We start from the raw sequence: 25,305 nt of genomic DNA on the forward strand, positions 1-25,305 counted from the left end.
CCCCCCCCTCACCAATTTAATCCTAGCCTAATCACGAGACAACTTACAATGACCAATTAACCCACCAACTGGTACATCTTTGGACTGTGGGAGAAACCGGAGCTCCCGGAGGAAACCCACATGGTCACGGGGAGAACGTACAAGCTCCTTACAGGCAGTGGCGGGAATTGAACCCAGGTCGCTGGTACTGCAAAGCGTTGTGCTAACCACTACACTATCGTGCACATTGTATTTAGTATGTTCCCTGCTTAATTATACATTGCCACATAATTATCCAGAGGAAGATGATTTTTATAAAGTAATTTTCTGCGGACTGATGGGCTGAGAGAAAGCTCTTGACAACTTAATGTTTAGATTGATTCTCAGTTACTTAAATAACTGCTCATAAGAAGAGATAAACAGTCTAATTCAGCCTGTTAACTTAACAGAAAGGAATTTGATCCAGTCATCAAAGACATTTTCCCTTGCAAAGGAAACCAAAACAGTAGACTGTAAATATGAGACAGCCACTAATTACTAAAATAGGCAAGCTGACGGTCGTGTCTGAATCAAACAGTATGAGGAGGACATGTGGAGCTGGCTTGTTACTATAAGAAATCGTCCAATCTAGACCTAGTTAAGTGGAAACCAGAGATTACTCACGGGTGGCACAGTATCACAGCTGGAGGAGCTGCTGTCTGAATCAGAATTAGGTTTATTATCAATGACATATGTTATAAAATTTCTCTTCACCTGCCTTTCACCTCTCTCCAGTGCCTCTCCTCCTTCCTTTTCTCCTAACCTTAACCCTCCTATCAGATTCCTTCTTCTTCACCCTTTATCCTTTCCACCATCTCATCTCCCAGCTTCTCACCGCTTCCATCCCTCCTCCACCCACCTACCTTCCCCCTCACCTGGCCTCACCTATCAATTTCCAGCTTGTACCCCTTCCCTCCCTCACCTTCCTATTCCGGCTTCCTTTCCAGTCTTGATGAAGGGCCTCGGCCCTATCCACAAATGCTGCTGCCCTGCTGAGCTCCTCCAGCACCTTGTATGCGTTATGTCACGGAGTTTAGTGTCCTGTGGCAGCAAGATATAAAAAATACTATGTTACAATAAAAAATATAAATAAATAGTGAAAAAAGAACAATGGTATGGTCATGTACATGCACTGTTCAGAAATCTGATGGGGCAGGGGCAGAAGATGTTCCTAAAATGTTAAGCGTATGTCTTCTGGCTCCGGTATCTCTTCCCTGATGGTAGTAATGAGAGGTGGGCTTGTCCTGGAGTTTGAGAATCTCTTGCTCAGTCCACCTACCCAGCTGATCAAGATCCCACTGTACGTCCCGGTACTCTTTCTCACTGCCCATGTCACCACCTACTTTCGTGTCATCTGCAAACTTACTGATTATTTTACCAACCACCGTCAGAGGGAATGAGTGACCCTGCCAATCCCTGTGAAGGGGTTGCACAATTTGTTGTTGCAAAAGAAAATAAAGTCTTTCTGGTCCTTTGGCGACTGTGTGTAGTTGGTAGGACTGGATATTCTTGATGGGGACCGAAGGAAGTCAGGGGAAGGCCAGAACACTGAGCATTCTGATTCTGCAAACAACCGGAAGTCTGATATTGGTTGGAAGGCCTGGCTGGCAAGTGTTAGTGATAAGAAGCTGGAATTGAGAGTGTGAATGACCCATTTCCATGCTCAGAAAGAACCAGGCAATAAGAGTACCAGGGTGAATAACTTCACTCACCTCAACACAGAACTGATCCCACAACACAACTCAACTTCTCAGAACGTATTACAATGTGTTTGCACAGTTTTTCTCTTTTACACGTTGGATGTTTTCCAACTTTGTGGGTAGTTTTTTCATTAATTTGATTGTGTTTCCCTGTATCTGAATACCTACAGGAAAATGAATCTCAGGGTTGTATGTGGTGACATATATGTACTTTGATAATAAATTTACTTTGAACTTTGAGGTGTTAGTGATAAGAAGCTGGAGTGTGACAGCGTGGACTACTTAGTGTGAACTACTTAGGTGTTCAGAAAGTACGAGGCAGTCAGAGAATTTTTACAACCTACTGGATTAATGCTAATATATGTGCGTGGGAAGAGGGAGTGTTCCTACTGTAGATCAGTGGAAAGTGACATTTATTCTCAAACGTGCCAATCTGCATGTACTTAACTACAGGACTCAACACCCTACAGCTCAGTGCAAAGCACTGCTTCCTTGCCTCTTGGTTTGTATTGTATAACTGTGTCTGCTGATCCAAACTGGCTTGTGTTCTTAATCCATTTTGATTCTAATATTCTTTACATTTATCTATAGCCTTGTTCCTCTCTGTTGCTAATAACGTCATGCAAACATCCAATGTATCTGAGCTGCTAGGATTCAGAATTCCCCACAATTGTTGGCCATGGCTTCAGCTGCCAAGAATCCTGGGAACTTCCTCGGGTTCTATCCCTTGCACTTTGAAGACTAACACTTTCACTGAGTTGTCCTTCTGTGAGACCCGTGTCGATTTTGTTTCCAAAGGTGCTGCTAGTAGGAGTGTTGTCTCACAGATGTAGTAACCTGCATTCAAACCTTACCTCAAGTAACCACCTCAGGTACTGATCTCAAATGCTCAAGGCAAGGTGTGGCAGTAAAGTGACGAGTCATGTTGCACAAGGATTTCTACTTTTCACAAAACATGTTGATGATCTGGCTGGCAGAATTGGTGGCTTAGTAGCCAAATTTGCGAAGGACGGGAAGATAGGTGGAGGGGCGGGTGGTGCTGAGGAAGTAGGGAGTCTGAAGAAAGGCAGAGAGATTAGGAGAATGAGTGATGATGTGGCATATGGAATGTAGTGTGGGTACATGTATGGTAATGCACTTCGGTTGAAGGAATAAAGGCATAGACTATTTTCTGAACAGGAAGGGAATTCAAAAGCTGGAAGTGCAAAGGGACTTGGAAGTCCTAGTGTAGAATTCCCTAAAGGTTAACTTGCAGATTGAGTCATTCATAAGGTAGGCAAATGTCTCTTTAGCATTCATTTCAAGAGGAGCAAGAGTATAAAAGCAAGGATGTAACGCTGAGGCTTTATGAGGCCGTATACGGAGTGCTGTCAGCAGTATTAGGCCCCTCATCTAAAAAAGAATGAACGTAGAAATTTACAGCACATTACAGGCCCTTCGGCCCAGAATGTTGTGCCGACCATGTAACCTACTCTAGAAACTGCCCAGCACATAACCCTCTATTTTTCTAAGCTCCATTACCTATCTAAGAGGCTCTTAAAAGACCCTATTGTATCTGCATCCATCACCATTGCCAGCAGTGTATTCTATGCACCCACCACTCTCTGTGTGAAAAACCTACCCCTGACATCCTCTCGGTGCCTATTTCTAAGCACGTTAAAACTATGCCCCCTCCTGCTAGCCATTTCAGTCCTGGGGAAAAGCCTCTGACTATCCACACGATCATTGCCCCTCATCATCTTATACGCCTCTATCAGGTCACCTCCCACCCTCTGTCACTCCAAGGAGAAAAGGCCAAGTTCACTCAACCTATTCTCATAAGGTTTGCCCTCCAATCCAGACAACATTCTTGTAAATCTGCTCTGCACTCTTCCTATAGTCTCCATATCCTTCCTGTAGTGAGGTGACCAGAACAGAACACAGTACTCCAAGTGGGGTCTGACCGCGGTCTTATATAGCTGTAACATTAACTCATGGCTCTTGAACTCAATCCTATAGTTGATGAATGCCAGCACACTATACGCCTTCTTAACAAGTCTGTCCTATCGACACGAACCCCAAGATCTCTCAGATCCTGCACACTGCCAAGAGTCTTACCTTTTATATTATATTCTGTCTTCAAATTGGACCTACCAAAATGAACCACTTCACATTTATCTAGGTTCAAGCCCACCTGCCACTTCTCAGCTCAGTTCTGCATTTTATCGACGTCCCGCTGTAACCTCTGACAACCCTCCACACTATCCACAACACTTCCAACTTTTGTGTCATCAGCAAACTTACTAGCCCACCCTTCTACTTCTTCATCCAGGTCATTTATAAAAATCACAAAGAGGAGGGGGTCTCAGAACAGAGCCCTGTGGAACCAATGGGCTGGCATTTGACAGGGTCCAGCAGAGTTTCACAAAAATGATTCCCAGAATAAAAGGGTTAATATATGAGTGGCATGTGATGGCTCCGGGCTTTTCTTCACAGGAATTTAGAAGAATGAGAGGGATCTCATTGAAACTCTTTGAATATTGAAAGGCCTGGATAGAGTAGTCATGGAGTGGATGTTTCCTGCTGTGGGTGGGGGCGAGTGTAGAACTACAGGGCACAGCCTCAGAGTAGAAGGCCATCTTTTTAAGACAGAGATGAGGAGTGTTTTCTAGAGGGTAGTAAATCTGTGAAGGACAAGACAATGCATAAACTTAAAGCGGAGGTTGATAGCTTCTTGATTTGTAAGGGCGTCAAAGGTTACAGGAAGAAGGCAGAGGCTTGAGATTGAGAGGGGTAATAAATCAGCTAAGATGGAATAGTACAGCAGACGATTGGCTGAATGGCCTAATTCTGCTCCTGTGTCTAATAGCTGTGTGGAGTTTTTGTGAACCCATTGAGCTTCCTCTGGGTTCTCCAGTTTCTTTCCAAATTCTGTGGAGTTTGTAAATTGCCCCTTTGCCATGGTAGCTCAGAGGTGGGGAGAATGGGTTACAGAGACAATTACTGTGGAGTAGAACTGTGGTGTGAGCCAGCACAGGTCAAGTGGATCTTCTCTGCTGTATGATTCAGTGACATATAAAAACACGCTGGTGCTATGATCCATGTAGTTCTGCATAATATTGTTATGACTAATTGAAGGAAAGCACAATAAATCGTTTTAAAATGGCTTTGAGTTTTCTCTAAAGGTTAAAGAACGATTGATCAGGATATTAATTTTCATTTCCAAGAAACTCTGAGAAAACCCCTGGATTGTTTAGCAACGCTGCACATGATTGCGAATGTAAAGAGGAAGCCAGGCCAGTCGATGTAGACTTGTTTAGATAGGCATTAGTCCAGGTAGTTTACATGGGACTGTGAGGGGCATGCCCAGTAACATTTTTCCCTTTGAACTTGCTAAACAAATATTTCAATAGCCTAAGCATTGAATCCCAGAAAAGAACAGCACAGAGGGGAGAGTGTGTGGGCTCTGTCAAAGAGCTGTTTGTTTCCTTGATTGCGTTTCTGTCTGTTAAGGACTTCCCCAAAATCCCTTTTGGACTTGTTTCCTGTCACAGCTTTATCCTACATTGTTTTCCAAATGGAATAAAGCAGAGGGAGCCCCACAGTTCCTCAACCCTTTCCATGATCAAAGAAGACCATGGCTTCTTAACTTCTACTTTCCTTTCTGATCCCCATACCTCAGGGTCACCAGGATGTGAGGAATCTGTCCATTGTAGCCTTCCAGTATATTCCAGGATTTTCTGGTAACTGAAAACCCAGGAGCTGGAGCTTTTCTACCTCAACCCTGGAAAAAATCATTGCCATATTAAAAAGAAATTAACCAGTTTCTGTCATCAATAATTCATACCAGCTGAATGAATAAACTCCCTAACTTCATATCTAAACATCCAAAGACTATGTGTCCTCATTCTAAGCTGTGCAGATTACAGGTTGCCCCAAGATAACAAATGTGTTCTGACTTCACAGATGTCCACCTGTCTGTTTTTTACTTTGAGTTGGAAAATACACAAAAAATCACTTGATCTGGTAACTACACCTCCACAGTATTGTAATGAAAGGCACCAAAAGCACATAGACTAACAATAATAAACTATTACTGAAAGTGGTGGGGGAGAAGAGAGAACTACTCCTACTGTTTGTAGGAATGAACGTATGCTGGACATTTCAATACAACAGAAGCTTGTTGATATGTAGGACTGTCTGCATGTCGAGCTTTCATTACACAGGGACACTGTGTGATCATTATTTTTTCTTAAAGAAAAGATTAGGATTGTAATGATACATGTGGAGCATATGCAGCTCATCAAGTCCATGATAGCTCACTGATGTCCCATTTCTCACTCGTTCTCTGCTCTGGAAATTCATTTTCCTCAAATTATAAATTCCCTGTGATTCTACTTCTCCCTCCCTTCAGCAGACAGTTTCAGATCACAAACTACGTTCCACCCAATGGTTCTCCTCACATTTAACCACCCCCTCCAGTCATAGTCTTGTTACCTAACTTCTCCTAATTTATCCTTTATAAAACGACCATGATCTTAACCAAATCTCATTTCTGCTTGGGAGAGAGATACGCCATCTTCTCAATTCCAACCTAGCAAATGAAGTGACTTACCCCTGCAGCTTTTTCTGTGATTTTCACCTGCACCTTCTTTATGTCCTTCCTAAAATGTGATGGGCAGAATTCGATGTGGCACTCCAGTTCTGGCCTTAGCTGTGGTATCTCCCTTCTGTTTCTTTTGCTGCTTATACTTTTCTGTTCACTGTTATCAACGTTTCTACCATTGGAAACAATTCCTTTATTTACTCTGTCTAAAGACCTTTACCTAGTATTTTTACGTAATTAAAAATACCCTTCAAATGCTCCCTGTCATATCAAGGAGAAACTATCCTTCTTCATTTCCTGTTTCTATTTGTACAGAACAGGGCGATATTGAATGAAGGCCAAAGATTTAGAGCCGCTGGAGAGGCATTTAAATTAGTGTTTTCTTATTGAGAACAAGGAAGGACGTTTAGCTGTTTTGCTCTCCTCAAAGATTAAAAATTAGCTTTATTTGTCACACGTACATCGAAAGTGCATAGTTTGCATCAAATCAAATGAGCGAGGACTATGCTGAGCAGCCCACAAGTGCTGCCACGCTTCCAGAGGCGACGTAGCCTGCCTACAGCTCACTATCCATAACCGTACACCTTCAGAGTGTGGGAGGAAACTGCAGTACCTTGAGAAAACCCATGGAGTCACGTGGGGAACGTGCAAACTCCTTACAGACAGCAGCAGGAATTGAACTCCGACCTCGCAGCTGGTACTGTAAAGCGTTGCGTTAACCGCTGTGGTACTGTGCTAGCCCAATGGATTTAAGTATTTAGTGGTTTATACATTAGAGGTACCTCAGAGGATATTGTGCAGGTTGGTGGGAGGTTACCTGACCACTCGAAATTGGCACTAATGTGTGTTGCATGAACACTACCTTGCTGTTTTGCTCTCTTTTTACAATATTTGTTTATTTATTTCCATACTTCTTATTGTAACCTACAGTAATTTTTAATGTATTGCACTGTACTATTCAATAGGACTTCCGGTCAAGATAGTGCCTGTGTACAAAGCTCCTTCGGTTGACATCTTCTGGATAGATCACGAAAATATATATCTCACTTCTTTTATGTCTTTTATGTTTGTTGTTCATCTTGAATGTGATTCTGGAACTGTCGGAGCCTAAGATTTGCAGTTTAGAGATTGTTTGGGTGTTTCAGTGCTCTGGCATCTCTGAGAAGACTCTGGGAGGCAAAGGCAACGTGTGGGGACCTCGTGGCAAGGAGGCTGCAAGCTGATGTTCGACTCCATTTTGCTGATTAAAGCTTCCATCATTCGCCAATTGAAGCGATGAGGGAGATTAAAATGCCAGGCTGCCTGGCTTTTTATCAGTGGTGAGATCACTCGGCTGTGGAGAGAGGAGAATGCCTTTTATCACTGGTGAGATCGCTCTGCTGTCGGAGAGGGGAGACTGCCTTTTGATCGCTGTGGGATCATTCTGCTGTCAGAGAGGGGAGACTGCCTTTTGATCACTGGGAGATCACTCTGCTGTCGGAGGGGGGAGACTGCCTTTTGATCGCTGTGAGATCGCTCTGCTGTCGGAGAGGGGAGACTGCCTTTTGATCACTGTGGGATCGCTCTGCTATTGGAGAGGGGAGACTGCCTTTTATCACTGGTGAGATGGCTCTGCTGTCGGAGAGGGGAGACTGCCTTTTGATCGCTGTGGGATCGCTCTGCTGTCGGAGAGGGGAGACTGCCTTTTGATTGCTGTGGGATCACTCTGCTGTCGGAGAGGGGAGACTGCCTTTTGATCGCTGGTGAGATCGTTCTGCTGTCGGAGGGGGGAGACTGCCTTTTGATCGCTGTGGGATCACTCTGCTGTCGGAGGGGGGAGACTGCCTTTTGATCGCTGTGAGATCGCTCTGCTACGGAGAGGGAGAATGTTGCCCAGGTTTTCTGCATTTTGGATGTGGACTTGGACTGTGGGTTTTATTTCAGTCGAATGCTTTCTTTGTATTCTGTGTTTTTCGCCGAATCTTTCTCTTTTTTTTGTTCATGCAGGAGGGGGATTTGGGGGTTAATGTGCCTGTTCCTTTTTTGTTCATTGTTTGTGGGAAGGAGGAAGAATTTGCCAGTTGATGATTGTGCTGCATTTGTTTTTTTTATTTCATGGCCATCTAGAGAAGAATTTCAGAGTTGTATACTTTGATAATAAATGAACCTTTGAATAATCTTCAGGACCTAGACCTCAATAACTCCTGGTCGACTGGCTCCTCGAATTCCTTACTTGCAGACCACAGACAGTTCAGATAGGCAACGGCATCTCCTCCACAAACTCCAACAGCAGAGCTGTACCACAAGGCTGTGAGCTTAGACCCCTGCTCTACTCACAATATACTTATAACTGTGAGGCTAAGGACTGCTCCAGTGCCATGTTCAAGTTTGCTGATGATACCACTGTCATTGGTTGAATCAAAAGTGCTGATGAATCAGCATATAGGAGGGAAATTGAAAATCTGGCTGAGTGATGCCACAACAACCTCTCACTCAATGTCAGCAAGACCAAGAAGCCGATTATTAACTACAAGAGGAGGAAACCAGAGGTCTATGAACCTGTCCTCATTGAGGTATTCTGAGGAGGAGAAGGTCAGCAACTTTAAACTCCTCAGCATTATAACTTTAGAGGATTTGCCATGGGAACATCAGATAAATGCCTCGGGATCAATAAAGTATGTCTGTCGGTCTGTCTGTTTTACAAAGAAAACACAGTAGTGCCTCTACTTCCTTAGAAGTTTGTGAAGATTTGGCGTGTCATTTAAAACTTTGGCAAACTTTTATTGCTGTGTGGTGGAGAGCATCACAGGTTGCATCTAGTTACGTCACAACTTGTTCTGGAAACACCAATGCATTTGAATGGAAAAGCATACAAAAAGTATTGATGGAGCCCAGTCCATCATGGGTAAAGCCCTCCCCAACATTCAGCATATCCACAAGGAGCATTGTTGCAGCAAAGTAGCATCCATCATCAAGGACCCATACCATCCAGATCAGGAAAGAGATACAAAAGCCTCACGACCCATAGCACTAGGCTCAGGAACAGTTATTACCCCTCAACCATCAGGCTTCTGAACCAGAGGGGTTAGCTTCACTCAACTGCACTCACTCCATCACTGAGCTGTTCTCATAACCTATGGGGTCACTTTCAAGGACTCATCATCTCAAGTTCTCGTATTTATTGCTTGCTTGTTTGTTGTTTGTTTATTTATTTATCTATCTACCTCTTTTTGTATTTGCATGGTTTGTTGTCTCGCACATTGCTGTTTGTCCGTCTCGTTGTGTGTAGTTTTTCAATGAGTCTATTGTGGTATTTACTGTGAATGCCCACAAGAAAATCTATCTCAGGGTTGTATAGGGCGACGTATGTTATTTTGATAATAAATTTACTGTGAGCTTTGAACTTTGCTGCCACAAACAAATTTCACAACAATATGTCAGTGATAATAAACCTGATCCTGATTCTGTATGGTGGAATTTGGAGAAATTTATTGTCAAATTGTAAATTTATTTTCTTGCGGGCATTCACAGTAAATACAAAGTGACTCTTGCAGACGACCCCCACGACAGACAACATTTGTTTGCTAACACGTGCATGTGATAAATAAATCTGAATCTGAATGATTAATAAACTGAATGCAACATTGGCATGTGTGTTCTGAAGCAATGAATTAAGATTTTAAAAGTATCTCAGAGAAGGTGCAAGAGGCAGAGGACGTTCATAGCCACACCTAGCCACCATTGTGTTGGGGGAATAGTGCACAAGAGTCAGGAGCTGGAGGACAGCAAGCAGATATAACCATATAACAATTACAGCACGGGAAAAGGCCATCTCGGCCCTTCTAGTCCGTGCCGAATGCTTACTCTCACCTAGTCCCACCGACCTGCACTCAGCCCATAACCCTCCATTCCTTTCCTGTCCATATACCTATCAGACTTGAGAACCGAAAATGATGGAAATGTCCGCCACATCCAATAATAAGATGAGACTTCAGTTATGTATGAGGTAAAGTTCTTGGTAACACATGACAGATCAGACTGTACCAGGTTGACAGATGTAAGGAAGTCTTTGATAACACTTATAGACTAGTTTATCTGTCTCGTACCTTGAAACATATAGTGAAATGTATCATTTGACTCGATCAAAACAGTCCGAGGATGTGCTGGGGGCAGCCCACAAGTATAGCTATACATCCTGCACCAACATAGCATGCCTGCAATGTACCAAGTCTAACCCTGACATCGCTGCAACATAGGTGGAAACCAGAGTACCCGGAGGAAACCCATGCCCTCCTGGGAAGAACGTGCAAACTCCTTACAGACAGCATTGGGTATTGCATCAAAATTGCAAAATGTATGACAGCGTTAGCTGAGTCAGAGAGAGATCTGAAGTGATAATGGCCTTGGTGAATGAGAAGTGCATACTTGACCTGATACTTATACCTCAATTAAAATCAATCATGGAGGCTATTGTGATATGGGAGACATAAGAAAACACAGATGCATATAAGTTTTATATGCAGAGAGTGGGTGGAATGGGCTGCAAGCAATGATGGTAGAGGCGGATACGATAGGGTCTTTTAAGAGACTTTTGGATAGGTACATGGAGCTTAGACAAATAGAGGGCTATAGGTAAGCCTAATAATTTCTAAGGTAGGGACATGTTCAGCACAACAATGTGGGTGGAAGGGCCTGTATTGTGCTGCAGGTTTTCTACGTTTCTATGTTTCTAAACTGGTGGTTGTCTTTCCTCTATTTGTTTTCAATCTTTAACCTGGTCAATCTGAGGCTAAGCACAGCTGCAATTCCATATTTAAGTTTGATGATGATACCACTGTTGTTGGCTGATTAATCGGCATATAGGCAGGCGAATGAATTTCTGGCTGGGTGCTGCCACAACTACAACCTTTCACTCAATGTCTGCAAGACCAAGGGGCTGATTATTGACTTCAGGAGGAGGAAACCAGCGGTCCATGAGCTTGTCCTCATCTGGGAAAATCAGAGGTGGAGAGGGTCAGTAACTTTAAACTCCTCAGTGTTGTCATTTCAGAGGATCTGGCCTGGATCGAGCATGCAAGTGGCATTATGAAGAAAGCACAGCAGCACCTCTACATTCTTAGAAGTTTGCGAAGATTTGGCATGTCATATAGAACTCTGACAAACTTCTATAGATGTATCGTGGAGAGTATACTGAATTGTATCATGGCCTGGTGTGGAATCACCAAAGCCCTTGAATGGCCAAGTTTACAAAAAGTAGTGGATACAGCCCAGTAGAACACAGATAAAACACTCCGCACCATCTTGAACACATCTCCAAGGAGCATTGTCACAGGAAAGCAGCATCCAACTTCAAAGATTCCCACCACTCAGGACATGCTCTCTTCTTGCTGTTGCCATCAGAAAGGTGGTACAGGAGCCTCAGAGCCCACACTGCCAGGTTCAGGAACAGTTATTACCTCTCAGCCATCAGGCTACTGAACCAGAGGGAATAACTTCACTCATTCTAACAGTGAACTACTCCTACAACCTATGGACTCATTTTCAAGGAGTACATAAGAACTTAAGAAATAGGAGCAGGAGTAGGCCATCTGGCCCATCGAGCCTGCCCCGTCATTCAATAAGATATTGGCTGATCTGTCTGTAAACTCAGCTCCATCTACCTGCCTTTTCCCCATAACCCTTAATTCCCCTTACTATGTAAAAACCTATCTAACTGCATCTTAAATATATTTAGTGAGGAAGCCTCCACTGCTTCCCTGGGCAGAGAATTCCACAGATTCACCACTCTTTGGGATGAACAATTTCTCCTCATCTCTGTCCTAAATCTTGAGGCAATGTCCCCAAGTTTTAGACTCACCTACCAATGGAAACAGCTTTCCTACTTCTATCTTATTTATCCCTTTCAAAATTTTGTATGTTTCTATAAGATCCCCTCTCATTCTTCTGAACTCCAGAGAGTATAGTCCCAGGTGACTCAATCTCTCTCATAGGTTAACCCCTTCACACCTGGAATCAACCTGGTGAACCTCATCTGCACTGCCTCCAAAGCCAATATATCCTTCCTCAAGTATAGAGACCAGAACTGCACACAGTACTCCAGGTACGGTCTCACCAGTACCCTGTATAGTTGCAGCATGATCTCCCTGCTCTTGAATTCAATTCCTCTAGCAATGAAGGCCAACATTCCGTTGGCCTTCTTAATAACCCGTTGTACCTGTAAGCCAACTTATTGCAATTCATGAACAAGCACTCCCAAGTCCCCCTGCACAACAGCATGATGCACTCTTTCACAATTTAAATAATAATCTGCCCTTCTATTCTTCCTTCCAAAGTGGATGATCTCGCATTTACCAAAGTTGTATTCCATCTGCCAGACCTTGGCCCACTCACTTAACCTATCTATATCCCTCTGCAGACTCTCCACATCCTCTATACAATTTGCTTTTCCACTCAGTTTAGTGTCATCAGCAAATTTTGCTATGCTACACTCAGTCCCCTCTTCCAAATCATCAATGTAAATGGTAAGCAGCTGTGGGCCCAGCACCGACCCCTGTGGCACCCCACTCACCACTGACTGCCAACTGGAGAAACACCCATTTATACCAACTCTCTGCCTTCTATTGGTTAACCAATCCACTATCCATGCCAAGACACTCCCTCCGACTCCATGCATCCGTATCTTATTTATAAGTCTCTTTGTGCGGCACCTTATCGAACGCCTTCTGGAAATCCAAGTATACAACATCCACCTGTTCCCCTCTATCCACTGCACTCATTATGTCCTCAAAGAACTCCGGGAAGTTTGTCAAACGGGACCTGCCCTTTCTGAATCCATGATGCGTCTGTCTAATGGAACCACTCCTTTCTAAATGTTTTGCTATTTCTTCCTTAATGACAGCTTCAAGCATTTTCCCGACTACAGATGTTAAGCCAACTGGCCTATAGTTGCCCATCTTTTGCCTACATCCTTTTTAAAAAAATGGTGTGACATTTGCTGTCCTCCAATCTGCCGGGACCTGCCCAGCGTCTAGACAGTTTTGATAAATGATTACCAATGCGTCTTCTATAACCTCCGCCAATTTCTTCAGCACCCTGGGATGCATCCCATCAGGACAAGGGGACTTATCTACCTTCAGGCCCTCTAGTTTGCTCATCACTATTTCTTTAGTGACAGTGATTTTATCGAGATTCTCACCTCCCATTTTGTCCATAACATCCTTCTTTGGCATATTAGACGTGTCCTCCACCATGTAGACCGACACAAAATAGTCATTCAATGCCTCAGCCATTTCCTTATCACCCAATATCAATTTCCCCTTCTTGCCTTCCAAGGGACCTATGTTGACCTTCTTCAGCTTTATATATTTGTGAAAACTTTTGCTATCTGTTTTTATATTTTGTGCTAATTTACTTTCACACCCTATCTTCCCTTTCCTTATTTCCTGTTTAGTTGTTCTCTGTTGCTTTTTAAAGTTTTCCCAATCCTCCAGTCTCCCACTACTCTTTGCGACTTTGTACATATGAGCTTTTAATTTGATTCTATCTTTTATTTCCTTTGTTATCCAAGGCTGGCTCTCCCCACACTTACTGTCCTTACTTTTGACTGGAATATACTTTTGTTGAGCACTGTGAAAAATCTCTTTGAAAGTATTCCACTGTTCCTCAACTGTCCTACCAAATAGCCTGTGCTCCCAATCCACATTAGCCAACTCCTCCCTCATCTAGTTGTAGTCTCCCTTGTTCAAGCATAGTACACTAGTTTAGATCTAACTAAATCATCCTCCATCTGTATGCAAAATTCAATCATACTATGATCACTCTTTCCAAGAGGATCCCTGACTACAAGATCATTAATCTTACCTGTTTCATTGCACAGGACTAGATCTAAGAAAGCACTTTCCCTTGTAGGTTCACTAACATGTTGCTCAAGAAAGTCATCACGGATGCATTCTATGAAGTCCTCATCAAGACTTCCTTGACCAACCTGATTCACCCAATCTATGTGGAAGTTAAAATCCCCCATGACAACTGCTGTTCCATTCTTACAAGCCTCAGTTATTTCTTGGTTAATCACCTCTGCCACTGCAGTATTTTTATTGGGCGGCCTATAGACAACACCCACCAGTGATTTTTTTTTTTCCCTTTACTATTCTTAATCTCTACCCAGATGGACTCAACATTCTGCTCTGTAGATCTTACATTGTCTCTCACAATCGCCCTGATCTCATCCCTAATCAGGAGCTCCACCCTTCCTCCTCTGCCTTCTTGCCTATCTTTCTGATTCATCATTTCATGTTCTCAACATTTATCTCTTATTTATTTATTAATTATTATTTTGTTTTTCTCTTTTTGTATTTGCACATCTTCTTGACTTTTGCACATTGGCTGTGTGGTCTTTCGTTGATTGTATTGTGTTTCCTAGCACTTACTGTGAATGCCCGCAAGAAAATGAACCCCAATTTTGTATATGGTTACATATATATACTTTGATGATAAATTTATGTTGAACTATGAACTTTGATTAGAGTACTAAATGCTGTTGGAATGTACTGGATTGGAATATTTTGACATCCCAAAAGATGCTACATAGAAATGTAAGGGTAGTTTTTTTATTGTGATGTTATTTTAATCCCACTTTCTCAACTCCACTGACCATATGTGTCAGATGTTCATTTGTGCATTGGGATTCAGACCAGTACTCTTAAGTATGATCTAACCGCTGATTGTTATATATCAAAACTAAAAAATATTTAAACTGGGCAATGTCTTTTCATTCTTACATTCACAGCCAATGCATTAAGTAGTGTTTTGTTACATTCCTTAGGACTGTTGTCACTCATGTGGTCCCCTGGGGTGATACAATACTGCGATAATTGAGGGCCTTCCTCAGCCAACCCGGCCTCTCCCTGTTCAGTAGTGGACAAGCCCTGTATTGAGCTCCTCCTCCACTGACAACTTGCCATGGCTCCACCAAGCATCAGTGCGTCTCTATCATGTACTCCCACAGCCTGGATTGTGCCAGTTGGCAACGTTCATCACGGACATCTCGACATGCTGGCAGACTGACAAATTTCGGGCAGACCAAAGGGCGTCTTTGATAGAGCTGGTGATCTTCCAGCTGCACTTGATGCCCATCTTTATGCATTCTTATGTGAGAGGGTGAGCAGCCAGAGGTCGCGGTCCATGTAGGTACCAATGACAAAAGTAGGAAAATTGACAAGTTTCTGTAAAGTGACCTCAGGGAGTTAGATGCTAAGTTAAAGGTCCAGGGTTGTGATCTCAGGATTGCTACCCATACCACGTGCTAGTGAGGCCAGAACTAGGAAGAACATACAGTGATGTTAACTTTTCACATATTAACTGGGGCTTCCACACTGTAAAAGGATGAGATAGGATAGGGTTTGTCAAATAAGTTCAGGAAAGTTTCTTTAATCGTACATAGAAGTCCCAATGAGAGAGTGTGCAATACTTGATCTCCTATTAGGGAATGAGCAGAGCAGGAGACAGAAGTTTGAGTCTGGGAACACTTTGCATTTACTTATCGTAAAGATGTAATGTGGAGTGCGTTCTAACTGGCAGCAGGGCCATCTGGTATGGACTAAGCTGCAGAGCTGTAAACTTAGTTGGCTCCATCATGGGCACTAGCCTCCATGGTATCCAGGACATCTTCAAGTGTGAGGTGTTGCACTTCGGTAGGACAAACCAGGGTAGGGCACTGAGGAGTGTGCTAGAACAAAGGCATCTGGGAATACAGGTCCATAATTCATTGAAAGTGCCATCACAGGTAGAGAAGGCCATAAAGAAAGCCTACGGTACATCGGCCTTTTACATTAAAGTATGAACACAGGAGATAGGATGTTGAAGTTGTGAAAGATGTTGTCGATGCCCAATTTGGAGAATTGTGTACAGTTTTGGTCACCTACTTACAGGAAAGATGTAAGTAAGAGCACAGTGAAAACTTGCAAGGATGTTGCCAGGACTGAAGGACCTGAGTTATAAGGAAAGATTGAATAGGTTAGGGGCTTATTTCTTGGAATGTAGCAGACTGAGTGGATATTTGATAGAGGTTATACAAAATGACTGTATGAGATATCTAGATAGGATAAATGCAAGCAGGCTTTTTCACTGAGGTCAGATGGAACTAAGTTATGTGTTATGGCTGAAAGTTGAAAAATTTAAGGGGAACATCAGGGGAAATTTCTTCTGTCAGAGGCTGGTGAGTGTGGAATGAGCTGCCAACGCAAGTGGTGCATGAAAGCTCAATTTCAATGATTAAGGGAAGTTTGGATAGGTACATGGATGGTAGGGGTATGGATGGCTATGGTCTGGGTGCAGGTTGAACGGAGTAGGCAGTTCAAAGTTCAATGGTTCAAAGGATCAAAGAAATGTATATAATATACATCCTGAAATGCTTTTTCTTCACAAACATCCACAAAAGTGGAGAAGTGCCCCAAAGAATGAATGACAGTTAAATGTAAGAATCCCAAAGCCACCCCAGCTCCCTTTCCCCTCCATGTGTAACCGGCGGCGAGCAACAATCCCCCCTCCCCCCACCGGCAAAAAAAAGCAAGCATTGTCACTGCCACCGAGCACTCATCTTGTGCAAAGGCACAGACTTGCAGTTACCACAGAGACTTTGCGTTTCACCCAACATTCGACATACCACTGGCTCCCTCTCTCCCTAATAAGGGAGAAGATGTCCCCATTTTCCCAGCGAGCGGGGAGACATAACAAACAACTTGCTGGTTTATGATGTTAAAAGTCCGTTACATCGCTTTTTTCGAGCTCTGTGCCTGAAGATCACTAAGATCCTGAGTCTTCAGACACACAGCAATAGATTCTCCGACACACGGGTCTCCGGCCGTGACACCGACCCTCAATCCGCCCGTCTCCAGAGTCCTAAGATCTTAGGCTTCCAAATTTGAGCCGGACTCTCAGGCCGAACCCTTGGCGTGCCGAACAACGGCCAGTCCTGAAACCCCGAGAACGGGTCCCATTCCTGCAAAGAACTGAAGTCAGTGTGTATCTCCAGGTCAGGGTCTTCAGGAGAACCCTGAAAGGGAAAAATAAAGACATGTAAGATGTAAGTAGAGCTGTTTCCGCAGATGCAAACAAAGGAGTCACCGTTTGAATGTTTCAGTGTGGACTGGATGGGATGACAGATCTGTTCCTGTGCTGAATTTTTCTGTGACTCGATATCTCTGGGAATAACCCATTGATCAGAGAGAGTCCTCTGTCAGGCAGCTGCTTGGGATCTAACTACTGTTTTGTATGGAGTGCTGGGATACTGGTGCTTCTCTGATACTAGCATTGACAATCACTTCTGTACCTAACAAAGTAGCCAGCAATTACATGTTTGTGCTCATCTTCTGTTGCATCCCATCCCCTTCGAGGGTCAACATGCTGTGTTCCAAGGGGCTCTTCTGCACACCACTGTTATGTGGTGTGTGGTTATTTGAGTTACTGTCACCTTCCTGTCAGCTTGAACCAGTCTGGTCATTCTTCTCTGACCTCTCCCACTAACAAGGCATTTTTGCCCACACAACTGCTGCTCACTGGATGTTTTTTTTTGTCTTCCACACCATTCTCAGTAAACTCTAGAGACTGCTGTGCATGGATGTCACAGCCAGTTTCTGAGATACTCAGACCACCCTGTCTGGCACCAACCATCATCTCGTAGTCAAAGTCATTTCTATCATGTTTCTACCCATTCTGATGTTTGGTCTGAATGACAAAGAAACCTCTCAATAATGTCTGCATGCTTTTGTGCATTGAGTTACTATGACATGTTTGGCTGATTAGATATTTGCAATAGCAAGTAGGAGTATAGGTGCACCCAATAAAGTAGCCAATGGTTGTATATCTTCACTGAAACCGTATTCACTTTTTGCATGTTTAATTTCTTTATTAATGCTACACCACACTGTCTAGACATTACCAGAAATGAGGCCACTATCGCTTCAAGTCCCTTTGTGACTCACCTAATGCTGTCATAAGCCTTACTTTGTCCAACAGTGAACACCAACCCTTTGACGGTATTTTACGTGCCAGCTGCTGCCCTTTTGTGTTAGTGATCACAGTCTTTGGTTTCATCGATTTCCTTTGCTGATCTTCGATTTTTGAGACATCAGCAGACTTTGCCCTTTCGACAAAAAAAAAAGAACTTTGCATATGTCGGAAACCTGACAAAAATCGGCAAGTCAGACAGCTTGGGATGAAGAACGTCGAACTTCCATGTTTGCATCCCTTCAGATCTAGGAAAGAAAGATGTTCATGTTAATTTTCAGTAAGATTAAAAGTGTGAGGAACAAAGGGAATTTGAGTGATAGGACATCGAAAATAACTTAAATTCCATTCTCTTTGCCACTTTACCAGCACATTAAGCTTCTTGTGTCAGGATAACGTGTCGTTAATTATAAGGTGTGGGACTCCCTAGTATGGATGTAATTAGATACAGTGAAAAATTTTGTTTTGCATGCCATCCATGCAGATAATTTCATTTCAATAGTCCATTGTGGTAGTACAAGGGGAAACAGTAACATAATGCCGAATGAACTGTTACAGATTACAGACAAAGTACAGTGCAGACAGATAAAAAGGCCATAGAGACGTGTATTATGAGGTCAAGAGTCTATCATTGTCTGAGAAAGTGGAAAACGATAAATGCTTCAGATGCTAGACCCTTCATCATACCTGTGGAGAGGAACAGATTAATGTAGGTAGCAGGAAAGGTGGAGGAGGGGCAATGAGTAGAAGAAATGGAATTTCTGTGATAGGGTAAGGTTATATGGGAGATAAGATCAGTCAACGTTAGGTTTTGCACTATGGTTCTGCCTTACTGGAACTTGGGCCAGCAGGCATGACTGTACACAGACAGGGGAAAAAAGAAGAGACGGTAGGTAGAAATGGTCTTTCTACAGACAGGAAATATCATAAGATATAGGAGCAAAATTAGGCTATTCAGCCCAACAAGTCTGCTCCTCCATTTGATCATAATGTAAGAAAGAGCAGGTTATCCAAAATCGGATGATCTAATGAGTCCCAAACACAAGAAAATCTCTGGAAATCCAAAGCAACACACACAAAATGCTCGGCCCAAAACATTGACTGTTTACCCATAGATGCTGTCTGACCTACGGAGTTCCTCCAGCATTTTGTGTGTGTTGCTAACGGTGACTCCTCTCGTTTTAATTTGGTTAAGCTGGATGTTATGGACCAGTGAGTTTAGTAGCTAGATGGCTTAATTGCATTAGTCGTAGAATGACGTACCTGTCCATGTGACTGAATCTCACTGGGGAAGTTGGGGAATTTAAACCGTTCATTAAATAACCAAGAATGAAATAGGCAGTGTGTGAAAGGGGGTTTATTGGAAGGGTTCATGATCATGATGGGGTTAGATAGGGGACATAAAAACATCTGTTTCTATTGGTGGATAATTTAAGGATTGGCAGATGGCGAATTAAATTGGAGAGAGTTTAATTAAATGCTTGGGCTGGGGGGATAGTGGGGTTCATCGATGAAGCCAGGGATTCTAGAGACTGGTATTGGGGCTTCAAGTGGAGGATCATTAAAAAATCTGTTCTCATGGAAAGGGTCTAAACAATGATAAAGTCATCTCCTACTGCTGATTTTGGGGGAGGCAGGCATCATCAATTATTGACAACTAGGTCTTCAACAATAATCGGGACATTGAGGGGAAGGTTCTTCATCAATTCTTTGGGCCTGGAAGAATGTCTCTTCCAACGAATCCCCACTGAGGGGTTCGCCTTCACCAGTTTCAGGGAGATTTATCAGGACCCGAAGACAAGGCCCTTCATTAAAGAAGGCCAGGAGAGGAAGGTTCAGTTAATGATGTCATCCTGTGTGGAGCTCATGGAACATAAGATATCTCCAGGTAAATGGGCCTAAAGGTGATATCCTGTGTCCTGATGACTTTCAGCAGTAGTTATAGCTTGCAGAGTAGACTGGCTGTCAGCTTATGGACCTAGAAGGATATTACCCTTCCAATAATGATTAGTGCCTGGATGTTTTCATCATTGATTGAAGGGACTAGATTGAAGAAACCTACACTTTGGGGTGATGTATCAATTCTGCATCTGGAGAGGTTGTTCTTTGTCATGACTGGGCCTCGATGGGAGGTTATCAAGGCCCTAGGCCTGAAGGGAATTTTCTTCCTCAATGACTGGGCACTTGAAGGGAAGCCATTAGGGTGTGAAATGGGCTGTCTTATCAGTGCTGTGATCTGGAGGAGGGCATCCTGCTTATGATGGTTTGGTGGGAAGTGTCCTCACCAATGATCTTTATTAATGAATGTGGATTCTTCAGCAATGGTAGTGACCTAGATTGGGATTAGACGAGGAAGGACATCCATGACCTAAGTCTAGATGAGTATCTTCCATCAATGATATTGGAAAAGAAAGGAGATGTTTATCAGCAGTTCAGAGTTTCCCTCATTCAAAAAGTCTTCATCAACGACCAAGGTGATGGAGGCAAGGCTGCCAGTTTGTAAGTTCTCTGAAGTCTTGCATCTTAATCAAGGTTCTGAGGCTGGAGAGGATGGTCTCCATTAACAATGTGGGTTGGAAGGGGAGGGACTTCATCAATAACTGGGGCCTAAAGGTCTCCGGGAGAGCGTACAAGCTCCTTAGAGACAGTGGCGGAATCACACTCCGTTCTTACAGCTGGCACTGTGAAGTGTTACAGTAACCTCTCTTCTACCATGCTGGCCTCAAGAGAGTTAAGGGAGTACAAAGTGGAAATAAAACAGAATGCGGGACGTATTGTTACAGTTAACGTGAAAGAACACGGCAGGTAGACAAACATATTTGCTGTGAATACGTGGAGTTCTCTACTATAACAGGCTATTGAGGTCATTATTATTAAGGAGAAGGATCTGCAGATATTAAGAGTATGTGTGGAGAGCAGAGATATGATATAGAAATGGAGGAGTTGCCCCACTTTGCGGAACAGGCTTGAAGGGACATATTGCTTGCTCCTGCACCTATTTTGCTATGTTCCTACATTGACAGGTCATTTGGCATCTATGAAAGATGTTGCAGATTGCTTATCTGGGTGCTGACTAAACATTTTAGCACTATCAGTTCTTTTTCCTGGACATCAACTGTACATCAGACATACAGAGTGATGTGCGGTTGCTCAGGTGCGGGGCTCCACAGAGTGAGAAATCTCTTACCTGTTACTTATCGGAAGCTAGCTATGGTGCTGAGGCTTACAGAGACCAAAGGTGCAAAATGCGACTTCTCTCCTCACCCACTTTTGTTTCATCCTAAAAGTGATTACTCATCTTGTGGTACACAGAAGGGTTTTTCCTTCAGGGCTCAGTCTAGACAGTGATAACCAATAGCAAAAATAAAAGAAAATAAGAGCAGAAGTACGTCGCTTGTCCCTTCAAGCCTGTCCCGGTATTCATACGGCATCATCTCCTCCTCTAGTAGGACAACACAGAGGTGGCATGGTTAGTTTAATGCTATTACAGTACCAGCAATCTGATGCACTTTCTCCACTGTCTGTATGTACTCCCCATGACCTGGCCAGTTTCCTCACACAGTCCAAAGACATATAGATTATTAGGCTCCACGGTTCTAATGATCCCGAGCAGATTCAGAACCCGGACTGTACCGCAATCAGTGCAGCTTCCAACAACCTCAGCCACCTTCAAGGTGCCGATTGCATGACCTCCAACTCCGACTCCAGCCTTGGCCGACAGTACTTCCAGGCCAGGACTTTATATTCTGCCCCTAGCACCCCCGTCTCCCCTTCCCCCACCACCACTCTGCAATCCCGTGTCTCTCAGGTCTCACTGCCAGCTCTTGGGTCCTCGGAGACTCCATCTTCCTCTCATCCCACCTTTCCTGAACACCCCAACCCTCCCCTCTCCTCTAACATTACCAACTCCCTTCCCACCTCTGATCCCAGCTCTCATCCATGCTGGGTCTTCACCATTCCTTCTGACCTTCCCCTTTCTGAGGCAGTTTGTGCTGTCCTCCCCTTTTCCCCTTTGTCCCCCTGCGCCCACACCTCAGTGAGTTCTGCACACGCCATGACGCTGAGCTTTTCTTCGGCTGCCTCCGTCTCCGAGCCTACTTCTTTGGCAAAGACTCTCGACCCCGCACTGAATACACTTCTCCCACCTTCAACTCTCTTCCTCTTCCTGGATACCCCACTCTGGTCAGTTTCATTGCCAAATGCCGATGGGACCTCAACTGTCTCAACTACACCACTCCTCCCTCCAATTCCAACCTCACTCCTTCTGAACACACTACTCTCCACTCTCTCCACACTAATCCCAACCTGACTATCAAACCCGCAGATAAGGGGTGCTTTTCTCTACTGGACTGACCTCTACCTTGCTGAGGCCAGGCGACAACTGAGACACCTCCTCTCACTTGCCCCTCGAGCAGGACCCACTAAGGAGCACCAGGCCATTGTCTCCCGCACCATCATTGACCTGATTAACTCTGGGGATCTCCCATCCACTGCCTCCAACCTTACCCTGCACCTCCCGTTTCTACCTCCCTAACCCAAACCCAAGATCCACAAACCTGCCTGTCCAGGTAGACCCATTGTTTCTGTTTGTTCCTCCCTCACTGCTCTCATATCTGCATACCTCGACTCAGTGTTATCCCCCTGGTTCAGCCCCTTCCTACCTACATCCATGACGCTTTACATGCTCTTGATTTTTTCAATGATTTCAAGTTCTCTGGCCCTGAGCACTTGATTTTCACTATGGATGTCTAGTCCTGATACATCTCCATCCCCCACCAGGAAGGCCTCAAAGCTCACTGTTTCTTTCTGGACACCAGACCCAACAAGTTCCCCTCCACCATCACTTTCCACCGTCTGGTGGAACTTGTCCCCACTCTCAATAATTTCTCTTTTGTCTCCTCCCACTTTCTTCAAACAAAAGGTGTAGCCACGGGCACTCACATGGGTCTCAGCTATGCCTGTCCTTTTGTCGGCTACGTGGAACAGTCTATGTTCCAAACTACACTGGGATCACTCCCAGCTTCTCCTACGCTACATCGACGACTGCATTGGTGCTGCTTCCAGAATCCATGCGGAGCTCATTAATTTAATCAAATTTGCTTCCAACTCCACCCTGCCCTCAAATTTACCTGGTCCATTTCTGACACCTCCCTCCCCTTCCTCGATCTCTCTGTCTATCTCTGGTGACAGCTTATCTACAGATTCTACTGATATCTATTATAAACTTACTGACGCTCACAGCTACCTGGACTATACCTCTTCCCACCCCGTTTCTTGTAAAAACACCATCCCCTCTCTCAATCCCTCCACCTCCACCGCATCTGCTCTCAGGATGAGGCTTTTCATTCCAGAATGAAGAAGATCTCCTCCTTCTTCAAAAAAAAGGAGCTTCCCTTCCTCTAGCATAAATGCTGTCCTCAACCGCATCTCTTCCATTTCACGCATGTCTTCTCTTATCCCATCCTCCAGCCACCCTACCGGAGATAGGATTCCTCTTGTCCGCACCTATTACCCCACCAGCCACAGCATCCAGAACATAATTCTCCATAACTTCTGCCAATTCCAACAGGATCCCACCACCAAACACAGCCCCCTCCCACTTTCTGCTTTCCGCAGGGATCGCTCTCTACGTAACTCCATTGTCCATTCGTTCCTCCCCACTGATCCCTCCTGGGTACTTAACCTTGCAAGCGGAACAAGTTCTACACCTGTCCATAAACATCACCCTCACTACCATTCAGGGCCCCCAGCAGTCCTTCCAGGTGAGGCAACACTTCACCTGTGGGTCTGTTGGGGTCATCTACTGTATCTAGTGCTCCCGCCGTGGTCTCCTGTATATCAGTGAGACCTGACGTAGATTGGAGACCACCCCACTGAGCATCTACACTTCATCTGCCAGAAAAAGCTGGACCTCCCAGTGGCTACCCATTTTAATTCCTCTTCCCATTCTCATTCTGGTATATCTATCCATAGTCTCCTCTACTATTGCAATGAGGCCACACTCAGAATGGAGGAGCAACACCTTATATTCCGTCTGGGTAGCCTCCAATCTGATGGCATGAACCTAGATTTCTTGAACTTCTGGCAATGCCCCCACCTTCACCATTCCCCATTCCCATTTCCCTCTCTCACCTTATCTCTTTACCTGCCCATCACCTCCCTCTGGTGCTCCTCCCCCTTTTCTTTCTTCCATGGCTTTTACTCCTCTCTGATGGATTACTCCTTCTCCAGCCCCATAGCTCTTGCACCATTCAATTTCCTAGCTCTTTACTTCACCCCTCTTGCCTCCCTGGTTTCACCTATGTCTTTTCCTGCCCTCCCCTCCCCCCACTTTCTAACTCTGACTACTCACCTTTTTCTCTTCAGTCCTGATGGTCCTGGCCCAAAATGTCAACTGTACACATTTCCATAGATGCTGCCTGGCCTGCTGAGTTTTGAGTGCGTTGCTTGGAGTTCCAGTTATCTGCTGATTTTCTCTTGTTTGTTATTGGATTGTAATTGTTCACAAGCATGTAATTTGGACAGCACAGGCTTGTTCAGCTGGAAGTACCTCTTACTGTGCTGTATCTCCAAAAAATAAATCAACAATTGAAAAAACTGCTGGAGATAAAGAAAGTAAGTTTAACTTTATTGATTGGGGTGCTGAGTATCGGCAAGTCATTTTGCACCTGTATAAAACTCTAGTCAGGCAAAATTTGCAGCACTGTGCGTACAGGAAGGATGTGGAGACTTTGGAGAGGGTGCAGAAGTTCACCAGGATGTTCTCAGAATTAGAGAGAATTAACTGTTAGGAGAGTTCATATAAATATTGATCTTTCCCTTCCTTGGAGGCTGAGGGCATAGATAGGCTATTCAATCAGCCTTTTTTCCCCCCAGGTTGGAAATGTCAAACACTACAGGGCATAGTTTTTAGCCAAGAGGGGTAAAGTTTAAATGAGATTTAGGAGGTAAGTCGGCTTTATAGACACTGGTAGACACCTGGAATGCATGACCAGTGGTGGAAGGAGATGCAAAGGG

The 25,305-nt window shown here is 44.0% G+C and overlaps 1 long non-coding RNA gene across 1 annotated transcript; it reads right to left on the bottom strand.

Moving 5' to 3' along the window:
* Window positions 1-14,906: 14,906 nt before the first annotated feature.
* Window positions 14,907-24,844, bottom strand: LOC140740403 (uncharacterized). Its single transcript, XR_012101844.1, has 3 exons — window positions 24,641-24,844; window positions 18,264-18,536; window positions 14,907-17,335 (listed from the first exon to the last, which is right to left on the bottom strand). It is a non-coding gene; the product is annotated as an uncharacterized lncRNA (long non-coding RNA).
* Between the last annotated feature and the right edge of the window lie 461 nt (window positions 24,845-25,305).

This window comes from Hemitrygon akajei, chromosome 16 (genome assembly GCF_048418815.1).
Source record: "Hemitrygon akajei chromosome 16, sHemAka1.3, whole genome shotgun sequence".
Taxonomy (NCBI): domain Eukaryota; kingdom Metazoa; phylum Chordata; class Chondrichthyes; order Myliobatiformes; family Dasyatidae; genus Hemitrygon; species Hemitrygon akajei.